Here is a 16037-nt window from a genome sequence, read left to right as displayed (position 1 = left end):
GAACTAAATGTCTCCAAATGCAAGTTAATGCATGTATCACGTAAACGCTCTACATCCAAATTTCTATACACTTTGGGCTCTGTGAATTTATCCGAGGTCGACAGTTACCGCTACCTTGGCGTTATCATCACTAACAAACTAAATTGGTCGAACCACATCCAACAAATAACAGCCGATGCTTCAAGATCCCTTCACTATATTAAAAGATCCCTATCCTTGTCTCCTCCGTCGATTCGTAAACTAGCATATGAAATTTTCATCCGTACCAAATTAGAATACGCGTCTACAATTTGGAATCCACATCAAAAGTACTTGATTGACACTTTAGAAGCTACTCAAAATCGTGCCTCCCGTTTTATCTTATCGAATTATGACAACACTATCAGCGTTACTAACTTAAAGTTATCCATTGGTCTACCCCTTTTAGCATCAAGACGCATAATTTCGCAACTCTGCCTATTCCATAAATTGTACTATAACTTTCCTGACCTTCGTTCCTCACTTTTATTTCCACCCATTCGCTCATCACATCGTCTATTCAATTCTTTATGTATCCAACGCCTTCATGGTTCTACAAACGCTTTTAACAAATCATTCCTTCCCTCTGCAATAGAACAATGGAACTCGCTCCCGGAATCCATTGTTGTAGAGCGAAACCCTTCGAAATTTCGAGAGTTACTAACCACCCATATTTGCAGCTAATTATGCAAAAACCTGTTCTTTTTAGTGTCTTTTCAGTTGTTGCCTTTTTTTTTGCTTTGTACATGACTATTCATTCGATGTTTGTATTATTGTTTCGCCTCCCCCTTATGTAATACCCCAAATGGGGCCCTTAAGGGAATAATAAATGATGATGAGAGTTGAAATCACTACAACTCCTTTTCTGATAACTGTTAGCTCAACAAGTTTATACTAAGCCACAAGGAAGCAAAGTTAATATCAGAAATTCTAGATCGCCATTAAAAGTGGGGGTATTAACATGCGCATGGTGGATAGTAATTTTCGCATATATTTCTAACACGTCTTTATTGCATACTTTACAGCCATGCTGTGTTCCTTCCATCATCCTGGTGTTACTTTGGGTCGACATCATCCTTCGCTGATGATCAGCACAGAAACAAGCCCGCGGAAGTCTGCTAACTTTCTTAGTACTTCTGATCTTAACAGTGCATTTTAGTGCCTGCGACCGCTGGAACTGATTCTGCAGGACGAATAGTAAATTGTGTAGCGTACCCGTGATCTCTTCTGTTCTGCATCTGCAACCATGGATGAAAGGCTGCACCACGCCTGTTGCAGGCGACTTCCTTATGTGCCGATGCACCTGTGAACTCTGGGTTAATTTTCGTCTCTGTGACTGTTGAAGCAAGTCTACAGAAATGTCCCACTAAATTTCTTAGTACATGTGAACTGCAATGTAGTCTGCGACCGCTGAGCCAGCCTGCACTGAGACTTAGTAAAATGTTTCATCGCTAAGATACCTGTGATCTTTTCAGAAGTATTTGTATCTGCTGACATGGAAGACCCGCCACGCTCTGCATCTGATAATTTCCATCAAGGCTGTCTGATACCGGTGAATTTTTTTAGGATGAACTTGTATTTGAGCAAGCCCACACAAATCCTCCGTATTGGTACGGGTGAACTCATATAATGCATTTTTCTGTGTATGACTGCTGCAGCGAGCGTGCCGCAAGCCTTTAGTTAATTGTGCAGACGCCAAGGTACCTGCGACGGCTTCAGCAATATTTGGCTGTGACCACGGAAAGGTCGCATTCAACATCTGTTCACTTGCTTAGAGGCCTTCGAGCCTGTGAACACTCACGGTGAATTTGTGTTTGTGACCACTCAAGTACATCAAGTATCTTGTAACTTCTAGTACCAGTGGAATTAATCTGGTTTCGTGATGAAGTAGGTGTCTTTTAACTGCTTTTGTATCGGTGAACTCTCCAGCAATGTTCGTGTTTACAAGGGCTTAAGTAATCCTTTTGTAATTTTATTACTGCCCAGTGTATCTATCAAATATTTAGTACTTTAAATGTGTGCGATCATTGAAGCAGTCCCGCAGAAAGTATGGAGTAGCTTCCTGCATGGTTAAGACACCTGCGAACTTTCCAGCAAATATTGCCTTTATGTTCCTTCGACCGTTGAAGCGGGCCAACCAGCAGTAGCTCTACCAACTTCCTTTGTACCCCCACCCTTGCAGAGCGCTTTTAAAGTTCTTTTACTGGCTGAGGTGCACCTGCAAATTATTAGCTCAACTGAAATGATCTCCGCACTCATGAAAGTGTCAATTTTTGCTCTCTTGACCTTTCCCAGAACTTGTTATGGACGCATAGCGCATTTACTCTATAAATGGATGATCATACAGCACCTCTTTGTGTCTATATATGGCGACTGAACTAGTCTCAAGTAATTTCGTTAATGCCTAGTGTAGTTGTGACATCTTTAGCATAACTCGTGTTAGTGTGTGTAACTACTCAATAAAGTCGCTAACATATCTGACTGTTCAGCAAAGTTCGCATTGATGTGCTGCGACCACGGAAGTGAGCCCACAGTAGGCCTCGTATTAGCTTCCGTGGTGGCCCCATTGCGAATTGTTAAATTTTCTTGCTATCCAAAGAGCATTTGTAAACAGGTTATTTCATGTGCACTTTCACTAATCATGGTTCGTCATTGATAACTCCTAATGGCTGAGCTTGTATGATGAAATTATTGAGCTTTATTTGTTTGCATTGATGGGCTTTACTGAAAACTGCTGAGTGCATTTGAAAGTTGAACTGGTGATCTTTCTGCAACTGTTTTATTGAAATAAATGCTGTATTTTTATTGAGATTGTCAAATGATTCAGCAGCCTGCAGAACTTATTTCTGTGGCTTCGTTCCTGTTAGCACAGAAAGTATAGCTTGCAAGTCTATATGTTCTGAATTAATGCATTTTTATGAAGTTGTATGTAATGTATTAGCTTAGTGTAGCAGTGAATTATGTGCTCATTGCTTAGGTGCACTGCAGCCTTCTTTTAACGTGCTTTGCGATGCGGTGGGCTGTATTCCTGGCCTGTCTCCTGGTACTTCAGCTTTTGCATAACAAAAGTGTTTGGTTGCCTTATTAGACCGCTGGGATAGATCTGTAAGAGCCATGCAGTTCTTTTTCATCATTGCCCCACAAATCGACACAAAACCTGGCCAAGCTTACTTTGTTAATGGTATGTAAAATGCAGCAGGCTTACTGCACCTATAGGGCACATTCTAAAGAACGTCCCAATTATGGTAATTTATAATCAAATCGGACGTGTGGATATTGACACGTGTACTTATATTTAACGGGCGACCATGTTTCGCCGCATAACAAATGTTATCAGACAGCGCGGGACGCGCCTGCATGTATCCGAAGTTTCTGGAAAGTTATCGATGCTTCTATCCGCTGTCTGTTGCCGCCGAACCTTGTGTTATCTGATCGCGTGACTCGAATGTTGTAGAACTTTGTGGAAGGCATGCGGGTCCCAACGATTAGTCTGGAACCTTCGATGACTGCTGTATAAAAGCCGACGCACTTGACCCGCTGATCAGATTTCCGACGATCGCCGACTGTGTTCGCCGCTTTCGTTGTGCTATAAGTGTAGCCTGTTTTGTGGGCACAGGTTCGCCCAATAAAATCTAGTTTTGCCTTTCACAGTATTGCTACTGTGTTCTTAACGTCACCACCACGTGACAATATCCTAAATCCGCAACCAAATGTCCCACAACCGCACTTTGGATGATTAGTAAGACAAAGTGTCCCAGAAGCTTCCTACATCCTGACCAAAATGTCCCTAGGACGTACTCAGGATTATGCAATAAAAATAGTATATATTTAAACATCTCTTCGACGTCTGAATATGCCATTATAACGTTCTTGGGACGTTTGTATGAACGTCAATTCGCGTGCATCGCACGATCCCATGGACATCAAAGAATAATCCACAGGCTTAAGTATGTCCTATGGACGTTCGACTGTCCCGTTTCGGATCTTTACTGGACATCTGCAGAACGTTGATTGTCCAATGAGGCGCTAGCGTGCACCATGTGAGCGTTTAGAGCCCTGTAGTCGCCGCACGGACGCAAGTCACCCGGTCCTTTCTTGGACAACAGATGGAGTGCCGGGGCCCAAGCGCTCGGCGAAGAATGAATAATGCCCAGCGGTATCATGTGACCGCATTCCACTTAAGCAATTGCCTGAGGTGCACCGAAGAGGCAGTGCGGATGAGCTGCGACGAGTGGACCACGCGCGACAATGTGGTGTGTTAAGCTGTGCTTGGGTAGCTGATTTAAATTGCAGCGCCTCGTGGCCTCGGGAAAGACTTTGAGGATTCTACGTACGGGCAAGGTGGGATCAACCTGTGGATTCCAGTGGGAGCGACAACCGACAGAACGCATGGAATGGAGAGGCGCGTCTCGCAGTAAATCACGTGATGGCGGCGCATACTGACGTCGAAGTCGAAATTGATCCAGAAGTCTGAGCTGAGGATGAGTTGATTGACAATGGCTACGATGAAGACCCAGCGCAACGTGCGCCGCCAGCCAAAGTCGAGAGTGAGGGACCACGGGGCTGCGTAGGTCCAGGTGATTTCGAGTCACCATTTGTGGACGGCAGTACGCTGACCTCTGCACCCGTATCTACTAGGAAGCGCGAGCCCGAAATACGATCCATGACTCTGAAAAGGAGGTCGGGTTGTATCGAGAGGTCACACGCAGTAACCAATAATACAGTAATCAGCACACAGTAGTCATTAATCATTATAATCATTATCATTAATAATGCAGTAATCATTATACACGTTACTGTATAAATCTGCAATAGATATATACAATACTTAAGGCAATACAAACACCATAAAAATGCACTAGAATACAGATGAAAATTACCAACTGTAATTACAAAACATGATTTGAAAATTTTTTCGTTATAGGTAAGACAAGCAAGCACGACACCAGATAAACGTGGCACTATCAAAAACAACAAAAATACAGTTCTTTATAAGCGCGCTAAATATCACAAGAAGAACAAACAAGAGACGAACAACGAAGATTTGCATATATTGAATTACACTGCTCAGCGTTTCATTGGCAACGTGGAGGCTGGGAGGCCACACAACGAACTTATTGCAACTATTCATGTATAGCGCAAACAGTCCTCTTTTAACATGGCAGCTTTCGCGCCTTCGCTTTGGCGAAATCAGATATAGTCTGTTAGAAGGATAGATGGCGGAGTAGGTCACTTTCAATGGATATCATAGCAAGCGAGTTCACCTTGTCGTCAAGGAGGCTCGAACGAAGGCGATTTTTTATCAGCGACAACTTAGAAAATGATCGTTCGGTCTCACAGTTTCCCACGGGCATGCTTAAGTACATTCGCAAAGCAATAGAAAGGTTCGGAAAAACATCTATAAGCTTTCTTTCGTGCAGCAACTTCATTATTCCCAGGGGAATCTTGTCCTGGCACACAGAGTTGTGCAGAAAGTTCGCAAACTGAAGAATTTCAGCGGAAAATGCTGACTCCAAATCATTTTTGTAGCTTTTCACAAACTTCTCAGCCTGCTGTGCCAGAGAATCCTCGCTCCCAACTTCTGTCAGCAACTTTAAGAATCCGAACATTTCGCAGAGTTCAGTGTAAGCAGCCTTTCGCACTCGCAAAGCAGAGCCTAGACTGTCAAGTACAACATTGTAGGACTCTACGACAAACGTTTTTTCTACCTTGTAGCGCACTATCGCTTTTTCCCTCCGGGTGCTTACTCAAAACAATGCGTTTCCCTCATCCTGATAACTTTGATTGGTACTTAGCGTGCGTGCTGTTTCTTCGAAGGTATCAGAGAGGTCGCAAAGAATTAACAAAGCCTTCTAGAGAGCTCACCAAATCTACAGCAGTTGAAATATCTACGCCTGGTTTCTGAAGTGCTACCATCGTTTTGCCAAAGCGCTCCAAGATTTCACTCCAGAAAATCGCCATGAATGCAGTCTCTAGTTTTGTCATTTTCTTGAAGAGATAGTGCGCTTCGATCCTAGTGTCACCATTTTGTTCCTCGTTCTTTGATATAGCTTCAAGGCAACACAGAATTGCATTGAAATTTTTCAGAATGGCCTTACATGATTCAGCGTGTCTTGGCCACCTCGTCTCAGAGAGACTTTTGAAAACAAGCTGCTGGCCAATTCCGTCCATGCTGGCCAAAAGATACCTCCATCGCTTAGTTGAGGCAGCAAACAATACATACAGTCTCTGAATTACAATGAAAAATTTCACTGCCTCAAGGCAACTGTCAACGCTACACGCGCCAAGTTCAGTGAATGACCAGCACACGGGACGTGGACTGCCAATTCGTTCAGGTGTTTGAGTTGATCTTGCAGTCCTTTGTACATTCCTGACATATTACTCACATTATCATAAGCTTGACCGCAACAATCATCAATTGAGATGCCATTGGTCGTCAAGAGGGACACCACGGTATCGAAAAGATACAAGCCGGTATGCAATTCAATTGGAACAAATTCAAGAAAGCGTTCGTACACTTTCCCATTTAAATAGTATCGTAAAACGACTGACAGCTCATCAACGTGAGTAAGGTCTGGAGTCGAATCAACAATTAAAGAGAAGTATTTTGCGCGTTTCACTTCGTCAACGAGACGTTCCTTGACAGCCTTTGCCATATGCTCGATAAATTCCTCACAAATGGTTTTTGACAGATACGATAGGTTACCTTTTCCTTTAATCCCATAGCGGTTGATGTGCTCCTCTAGAAAGGGATCACGCTAGGCGATTGTCTCAAGCACTCCCACATAACTGCCATTTCTCGATGAACCAAAAATCTCCCCACTGCCCCTAAATGCTAGGTTGCGCTCAGCTACAAGCTTAACTACGACTGCGCGCTTCAACACCTCTGTCCAGTAAGCGGTCTCAGCGACAATGTGCTTAACCAGCTCCTTGTCAATTGTGCTGCTCGAGTTAGAGCGGGCGAGCTATGCTGCCAGGTTGTTCCGGTGCTCGACGCTTTTTTCATGTGGGCAAACCTTTTCTTTTGCTCTTTTCCAATCAGAAAAGCCGTACGAGGTGAAAGCACTGCGGTTGCTTGAAATCGAAAATAGTTTGCACATGAAACAGTAAACGGAACCTTTTGACTCCGAGTACATTAACCAGTGTCGCTCGTACGCCTCCCCATTTACAGCCTTTCGCACGAAAAGATGAGGTGGCATACAGCGTTTCTGAGTTTTGCATTGCCTTTCGGAAGACGGAAAATTTTCTGCCCGATTTTGAAAATACAATGGCCCTTTCTCAAGGCATACACTCCGAAAGCTGTCAGAAATAACGTCCGGCCACTTAGCAGAGTCACATCGGAGAATCTCGCAACGGACCTCTTGCTGCGGGGGTGTCTGTACTTCTCTGTTGCCGCAACGAGAAGCCGTCTCATACGTCCTCTCGAGGCACACTTTGTCGGTGGGAACACGATTATTTGAAGCCAAACAGGAAACAAATCCGTCGGTTCTTGAGTGTTGTTTCCTAGCGCTCGTCAGTAGAAGGAAGCTCATCGGGGAGGTTTGGCACCTATGAGGCTCGGAGCAGGAGCTATGGCGCTTGAAAGTAACCTGGGGCCTGACGAACCAACCGACTGAGCTATCTTTCCGGGCAACATCCAACGGTCACAAGTTCAAATCACCTGTTATGTTCCTTTTTTCCCCCTTTTTCTTTCTTTTTTTTTCTTTCTTTTTAATGTCTTTTCCTTTATTTTATCACTGTGCGGGAACCCTTCTAAAATAAAAAAAGAAAGATATATATCTTCAATAATGTATGGCCACACATGTGCAGGTCATAAATACCAGGTTCTCTAGCCGAGTGCCATCCATGCGGTATAACCGAGCTCAGATTGGTCCACCTTGACTGATCAAATAGGGCACCACTGTAGGTTAAATGAGGCGTACAACTCCTGCGGGACCCGCCGTGGTTACTCAGTGGCTATGGTGTTAGACTGCTGAGCACGAGGTCGCGGGATCGGATCCCGGCCACGGCGGCCGAATTTCGATGGGGGCCAAATGCGAAAACACCCGTGTACTTAGATTTAGGTGCAGGTTAAAGAACCCCAGGTGGTCGAAATTTCCGGAGTCCTCCACTACGGCGTGCCTCATAATCAGAAAGTGGTTGTGTCACGTAAAACCCCATAATTTAATTTTTAATTTAACTCCCGCGGGGACGGTAGAGTATCCGCCTCCCGTGCAAGAGGACCGTGATTCAAATCCCGGTGCCGCATAATTCTCCACCGGAAAATGCAAAACAAAACTGTGTGTTGAGAAAATTGCACAAACAGGCCTGGAGTGCGGCCTGATCCCGGTGACCAGGACCGGTAACGCACTCTCTCACCAGAGCAGGATTGGCCACCCTGGTGCAGTACTTGGCCACAACCTCCTATTTGAACACAACAATCAAACCCCGGCCCTCAGTCCCCAGCAGCTGTGAAGCAACTGACCACGGCGGCGGTCAGACCTGCGACGCTGCAGAGGGTGCTAAGAATCCCTGGCTCCGGACAGGCCGCCATTGGAATATGAACCTGGCAACGTTTAACGCTAGAACGTTATCTAGTGAGGCGAGTCTAGCACTGCTATTGGAGGAATTAGAGGGCAGTAAATGGGATATAATAGGGCTCAGTGAAGTTAGGAGGCCAAAAGAAGCATATACAGTGCTAAAACGCGGGCACGTCCTGTGCTACCGGGGCTTAGCAGAAAGACGATAACTAGGAGTTGGATTCCTGATTAATAAGAACATAGCTGCTAACATACAGGAATTTTATAGCATTAACGAGAGGGTGGCATGTTTTGTTGTGAAACTTAATAAGAGGTACAAAATGAAGGTTGTACAGGTCTACGCCCCTACATCTAGTCATGATGACCAGGAAGTCGAAAGCTTCTATGAAGACGTGGAATCGGCGATGGGTAAAGTCAAAACAAAATACAGTATACTGATAGGTGATTTCAATGCCAGGGTAGGCAAGAAGCAGGCCGGAGACAAGTCAGTGGGGGAATATGGCATAGGCTCTAGGAATAGCAGAGGAGAGTTATTAGTAGAGTTTGCAGAACAGAATAATATGCGGATAATGAATACATTTTTCCGCAAGCGGGTTGGCCGAAAGTGGACGTGGAGGAGCCCGAATGGTGAGACTAGAAGTTAAATCGACTTCATACCCTGCGCGAACCCTGGCACCATACAAGATGTAGACGTGCTCGGCAAGATGCGCTGCAGTGACCATAGGATGGCAAGAACTCGAATTAGCCTTGACTTGAGGAGGGAACGGAAGAAACTGGTACATAAGAAGCGAATCAATGAGTTAGCGGTAAGAGGGAAACTAGAGGAATTCCGGATCAAGCTACAGAACAGGTATTCGCCTTTAACCCAGGAAGAGGACCATAGTGTTGAAGCAATGAACGACATTCTTATGGGGATCATTAAGGAGTGCGCAATAGAAGTCGGTGGTAACGCCGTTAAACAGGAAACCAGTAAGCTATCGCAGGAGACAAAAGATCTGATCAAGAAACGCCAATGTATGAAAGCCTCTAACCTTACAGCTAGAATAGAACTGGCAGAAATTTCTAAGTTAATCAACAAGCGTAGGACAGCGGACACAAGGAACTATAATATGGATAGAATTGAACAGGCTCTCGGGAACGGAGGAAGCCTAAAAGCACTGAAGAAGAAACTAAGAATAGGCAAGAATCAGATGTATGCGTTAAGAGACAAAGCCGGCAATATGGTTACTAATATGGATGAGATAGTTCAAGTGGCTGAGGAGTTCTATAGAGATTTATACAGTACGAGTGGAACCCACGATGATAATGGAAGAGAGAATAGTCTAGAGGAATTCGAAATCCCACAAGTAACGCCGGAAGAAGTAAGGAAAGCCTTGGGAGCTATGCAAAGGGGGAAGGCAGCTGGGGAGGATCAGGTAACAGCAGATTTGTTGAAGGACGGTGGGCAGATTGTTCTAGAAAAACTGGCCACCCTGTATACACAATGCCTCATGACCTCGAGCGTACCGGAATCTTGGAAGAACGCTAACATAATCCTAATCCATAAGAAAGGGGACGCCAAAGACTTGAAAAATTATAGACCGATCAGCTTACAGTCCGTTGCCTACAAAGTATTTACTAAGGTAATTGCAAACAGAATTAGGAACACCTTAGACTTCCGTCAACCAAAGGACCAGGCAGGATTCCGTAAAGGCTACTCAACAATAGATCATATTCACACTATCAATCAGGTGATAGAGAAATGTGCGAAATATAACCAACCATTATATATAGCTTTCATTGATTATGAGAAAGCGTTTGATTCAATCGAAACCTCAGCAGTCATGGAGGCATTGCGGAATCAGGGTGTAGACGAGCCGTACGTAAAAATACTGAAAGATATCTATAGCGGCTCCACAGCCACTGTAGTCCTCCATAAAGAAAGCAACAAAATCCCTATAAAGAAAGGCGTCAGGCAGGGAGATACGGTCTCTCCAATGCTATTCACAGCATGTTTACAGGAGGTATTCAGAGACCTGGATTGGGAAGAATTGGGGATAAGAGTAAATGGAGAATACCTTAGTAACTTGCGCTTCGCTGATGATATTGCCTTGCTTAGTAACTCAGGGGACCAACTGCAATGCATGCTCACTGACCTGGAGAGGCAGAGCAGAAGGGTGGGACTAAAAATTAATCTGCAGAAAACTAAAGTAATGTTTAACAGTCTCGGAAGGGAACAGCAGTTTACGATAGGTAGCGAGGCACTGGAAGTGGTAAGGGAATACATCTACTTAGGACAGGTAGTGACTGCTGATCCGGATCATGAGAGTGAAATAATCAGAAGAATAAGAATGGGCTGGGGTGCGTTTGGCAGGCATTCTGAGATCATGAACAGCAGGTTGCCATTATCCCTAAAGAGAAAAGTTTATAACAGCTGTGTCTTACCAGTACTCACGTACGGGGCAGAAACCTGGAGGCTTACGAAAAGGGTTCTGCTGAAATTGAGGACGACGCAGCGGGCTATGGAAAGAAGAATTATAGCTGTAACGTTAAGGGACAAGAAAAGAGCAGATTGGGTGAGGGAACAAACGCGGGTAAATGACATCTTAGTTGAAATCAAGAAAAAGAAATGGGCATGGGCCGGACATGTAATGAGGAGGGAAGATAACCGATGGTCATTAAGGGTTACGGACTGGATTCCAAGGGAAGGGAAGCGTAGTAGGGGGCGGCAGAAAGTTAGGTGGGCGGATGACATTAAGACGTTTGCAGGGACAACATGGCCACAATTAGTACATGACCGGGGTAGTTGGAGAAGTATGGGAGAGGCCTTTGCCCTGCAGTGAGCGTAACTAGGCTGATGATGATGATGATGATCAGCCGTAGTACAAATCGGGCGTGGCGAACCGGACACCTGGAGCTTTGTGGCAGGGGCCCGGCCGAGTATCATAGACGTTGCTAACTCAGGAACAGGACAGGGCTCGGTTAGCATCGGTTGCTCGGAAATATGGACAACCGAGGTTGGCACGTTTTCACACGATCCAGACAACCAAGATGAGTCAAACCTTGCTTCATGCTAGGAGACCGTGGTGATGGAGTTGGTTAATCCTCCACAGAAGCACAGTCGGTATCATTTTTTCGGTATCACAGCATCATTTTTGTCCGGATATGAGGGCTCTGTCCGGATATAAGGGCTGTCCCATGTAGCCATGACATTCTTCAGCTTGGCGGCGAAGTGTTCACTGATGACGGAATGGTCGGCTCCTGTGTCTACTATAGCGGCGACGGTCTGGCTGTTGAGAAGTACGTCTCGGTTGGCGGTTCTTCGTCTTGCATTGCAATTGGGTCGTGGAGTCACATCACGGCTGCATCGCGTTGTTCTGTGGCTGGTGGGTTTCGTCGTCAGGTTTTCTTTTGTCGATGTATCCTTCGCTTCTAATCTTCGTCGGGATGGCGGCCTGTCGTTCCTACGTCGTCGAGATATATCTTGAAGCGTCGTCGTCGTCGGCGGAGGAGGGGAGTCGTCGCTGTTTCGACGTACTGCAACCGCACCTCCATTCGTTGCTTCTTTTAGTTTTCCAGATATGGGCTTACGGACCGGCCATAGGCTTGTCCTGTGTACAGTGGGCGATACGGCAACCGGTAGCGCCCTGGTGACGGCGAACGCGAAGAACGTCGGGGTCTCCACTGTGCTTCGGCGATGTAGTCGGCGATATCACTAGTATAAGGGGACATCGCACTAGCGCGTAAAAAAGGACACGGACAGCACCACGAAAAAAGATAAAAAAAGACACACCGAACGCTAGTGTGATGTCCCCTTATACGAACAACCACCAACTAGCCCAGCTTTCTGCCTTAAGAGATATCACTAGGCGGTTCACCAAGCTGTGGACGCGGCGCGCTGAGGGCGAAGCCTCGTAGTCCCAAGTCGCGTTATGGGCACCGGCAGTAGACGTGGGCCGCTTCTGCACAGTGATGGCAGAGCAGACGGTGGTGTGGATCGCGCCATACATCTGCCTTCCTTGGGCGACGTGAGGGCGAGCTGGCAGCGGCGAACGGCGGAACTGCGCCGTTAACGGGCCCTGGCGTGGGTGCGGAGGGGGAGCATGACAGCGGGCTACAGCGGCGCGGGTAATCGCTTCCGGCTGAGGCCATGGCGATTCGGGGACTCTAAATGACTGCTGAATCTCATCTCGGACGATATCAGCAATGGATGCTACTCGAGGGTGCGTCGCAGGGAAGACCGTGCGCAGTTCTTCGATTACGACGGTTCTAATGGTCTCTCGGAACTCGTCAGAGCCTAGTGCTTGAATTTCGGTTTAGGCGAAAGCACTTGGCGGTTGTATTGACGGGTGCCCATTTCGAGCGTCTTCTCCATCGTCGTTGCCTCTGTCAAAAACTCAACTACGTTCTTCGGGGGGTTGCGGATCAGTCCAGCAAAAAGTTCTTGCTTTACGCTTCGCATCAGGAAGCGGGCTTTCTTTCTCCTGGGACATTTCCGGGTTGGGGTGTCGGAAAAGGCGGATCACCACTTCCGTGAATAGTCTCATTGGGTAGTTGTTCGAAGACTTGCAGCACAGCTTGCGCTTGCTCTTTACGCACGATGCTCGTTAAGGTCTGTAGGAAGTAGCGGCGAAATAAGTCACATGTTAAGGTAGTTTCTCAATTCTTGAACCACGTCCTTGCGGCGTCTTTCAATGAGAAACTATGGTACAGCTTGTCGTCGATGTTTCATTTGTTAAATCTAGCGACCCTTTCATACGATTCCAGCCAGTTCACCGGGTGCGACTTCCTGGGATGTTGCAGCATGATGGGCGACGCTGGGGCTGCCATTATGGCTGCTGACATGGCCACGATCTTTCCGGTCGTCTCAGGTAGAAGTCCGTGCTCCGGGCGCAGGTTTTGTAGCCAGCGGCTTGCTCGATGGTCGGGGCGACGCTGGTGTTGTCTTCGGTGTATCAGGTTGACGGCGGCGTCCGGTACATGAACGCACAGCACCTCCGCCGTATGTCCCGTTGTAGTGACGATGAAGAAAAGAACCGCAAAGTTGTGCTATTTATTGGGGGAACCTTTGCCCTCAAAAGCAAGTTACACTCAAAGCACAACGATAGCGGCGAATACAGTAGTCGATCGTCCAAAATCTGATGTTCGGAGCAAGCCCGTCTGCTTTTATTCGAAGGTTACAGAATAATCGCTGGTTCCCGCGTTTGTCCCAGAACATACTAAAGAATTCTCGTAGCGCATACTATCAGATTACAAAAAGTTCGGCGACAAGAGACACGGATAGAATCCTCCATACCATTCAAGAAACTAAAGAAATAGGGATTTACGTGCCAAAACCACTTTCTGAGGCACGCCGTAGTGCAGGACTCCGGAAATTTCGACCACCTGGTGTTCTTTAACGTGCACCTAAATCTATGTACACGGGTGTTTTCGCATTTTGCGCCATTGAAATGCGGCCCTCGGGGGCGGGATTCGAACGCGCAATCTTGTGCTCAGCAGCCCAACACCGTAGCCACTTAGCTACCGCGGCGGGTATCGAGAAACTTCCGATACATTCAGGCGCGTCCGGCGCTGAGCGTAACGTTTAACATTTGTTAGCTGGTGTAAAATCGGTCACCCAAGAAAGATAAACAAGTACACGTATCAATATTGCGAAATAAAAACACGTATAGAACTGCGCTCAAATTTCGCGTTAGGGAGTATCGTAGTCGTCGGTGAATTTTTTTGTTCACTACGAAGCATTCTTTTCGAACTTCAGGTGTTTTGAATCTATCTATCTATCTATCTATCTATCTATCTATCTATCTATCTATCTATCTATCTATCTATCTATCTATCTATCTATCTATCTATCTATCTATCTATCTATCTATCTATCTATCCTCTACGCTGTGATGCGTCGTGGTCGTTTCTTGAACCGGGTATATATCAGAATATTAAACTAGAGGATGCTTCAGCTTCGCTTTTAAGAGTGTGACGCGATAGCATTCAAAGATCCCTGGCCGCTTTTCACGCTTGGCGCCGCCTGCAGCTTATGTAACTGTGTAACTTATGTAACTTATGTAACTGGCGGCGAACGCTGTGCACGAACGCGAGCTTTCTGGTTGAAACGCGGTCTCTTGCGTGGGCCAATCTCCGACGTAGTGCATAGCCGTGGCCACAAAATTGCATCATTTTCAGGTTTATTTTATTGTCTCGCTCTTTTCACATAGCAACACGTGGCATGTACATGTACCTAAACACATACGGAAATTTTCGCTAACGAACAACTCCGGGATGCCGGCGCCGACACAGGATTTTCTCCAACACGGGGCGCTTAGCGCTGTCGTGTTAATAGGGAGAGGCATGGCATGCACGCATGAATATCGTAAATGATATCTGATCACATTAATGCCATGACATAAATGGCATAACCCACACGGTGCCGACGTGGTCGTTTCTTTAACTCGATATATATCAGGGTATGAAGGACATGTATACATGGATGGCATGACACGAAATATATATCATGGTATGAAGTGCATGCGTCTTATGGAATGAATGACAAATTGCATAAAATGTCATGCGCGTATTCACACAAATGAGAAAACACATGTCGCGTCATAACATAACGTGCATGACATGGCATGCATAATCATCATCATAATCCACAACCTATTTTAAGTCCACTGCAGGACGAATGCCTCCCCCTCCGATCTTCAATTAACCCTGCGCTGCTGAAACCAATTCCAACTTGCGCCTGCGATTTTTTTAATTTCATCACCCCACCTAGTCTATCGCCGTCCTGACTCCGTTTCCCTTTACTTGGCCCAATTTCTCGAACCCTTACGGCCCACCGGTAATCTGCTCTACGCATTACATCACCTGCCCAGTTCCATTTTTTTCTCTTATTGTCGATTCCAATATCGGCTATGCCCGTTTCCTCTTTGATGCACACCCCTCTGTTCCTGTCTCTTAGCGTTATACCCCTATCATCTTTCGTTCCATCACTCTTTGTGCGGCCCTTAACTTGTTTTCGAGCTTCTTTGTCCGTCTCCAAGTTTCTGCCTGGTATGTAAGCACCGGTAGAATGCATGGATTGTACAGGCTTTCTTTTTAGTGATAATGGTAAGCTTCCAGTAAGGATCTGAGTATGTCTGCCGTGTGCACTTTAACACAATTTTATTCTGCCGTAAATGTTCTTCTCATGACCAGAGTCCCCTGTGAGTGATTTTCGCATACTCTAGAGGCTGACTGGCGATCCTGAACTCTTGTTCCCTTGCCAGGCTATTGATCATTATCTTTCTTTTCTGCATATTAATCTTCAACCCCACTCTTACACTCTCTTTGTTAAGGTTCTCAATCATTTGTTTTCAATAGCATGCATGTCATTGTCTAAATTTTATCAAACACATGGTGTCAGCATGGTCGTTTCTTTCACTCCATATATATCTGGATATGATCGTCATATCTTGGGTGCATGGCCTCACAAGAATGATATGACATAATTGTCATCACGTGAATTACATGCGTGTCATGGCA

Source organism: Dermacentor andersoni, chromosome 1, assembly GCF_023375885.2.
Source record: "Dermacentor andersoni chromosome 1, qqDerAnde1_hic_scaffold, whole genome shotgun sequence".
In the NCBI taxonomy this organism is placed as follows: Eukaryota; Metazoa; Arthropoda; class Arachnida; order Ixodida; family Ixodidae; genus Dermacentor; species Dermacentor andersoni.
The sequence above is the reverse complement of the archived record's forward strand: the minus strand, read 5'-3'. Positions refer to the sequence as shown.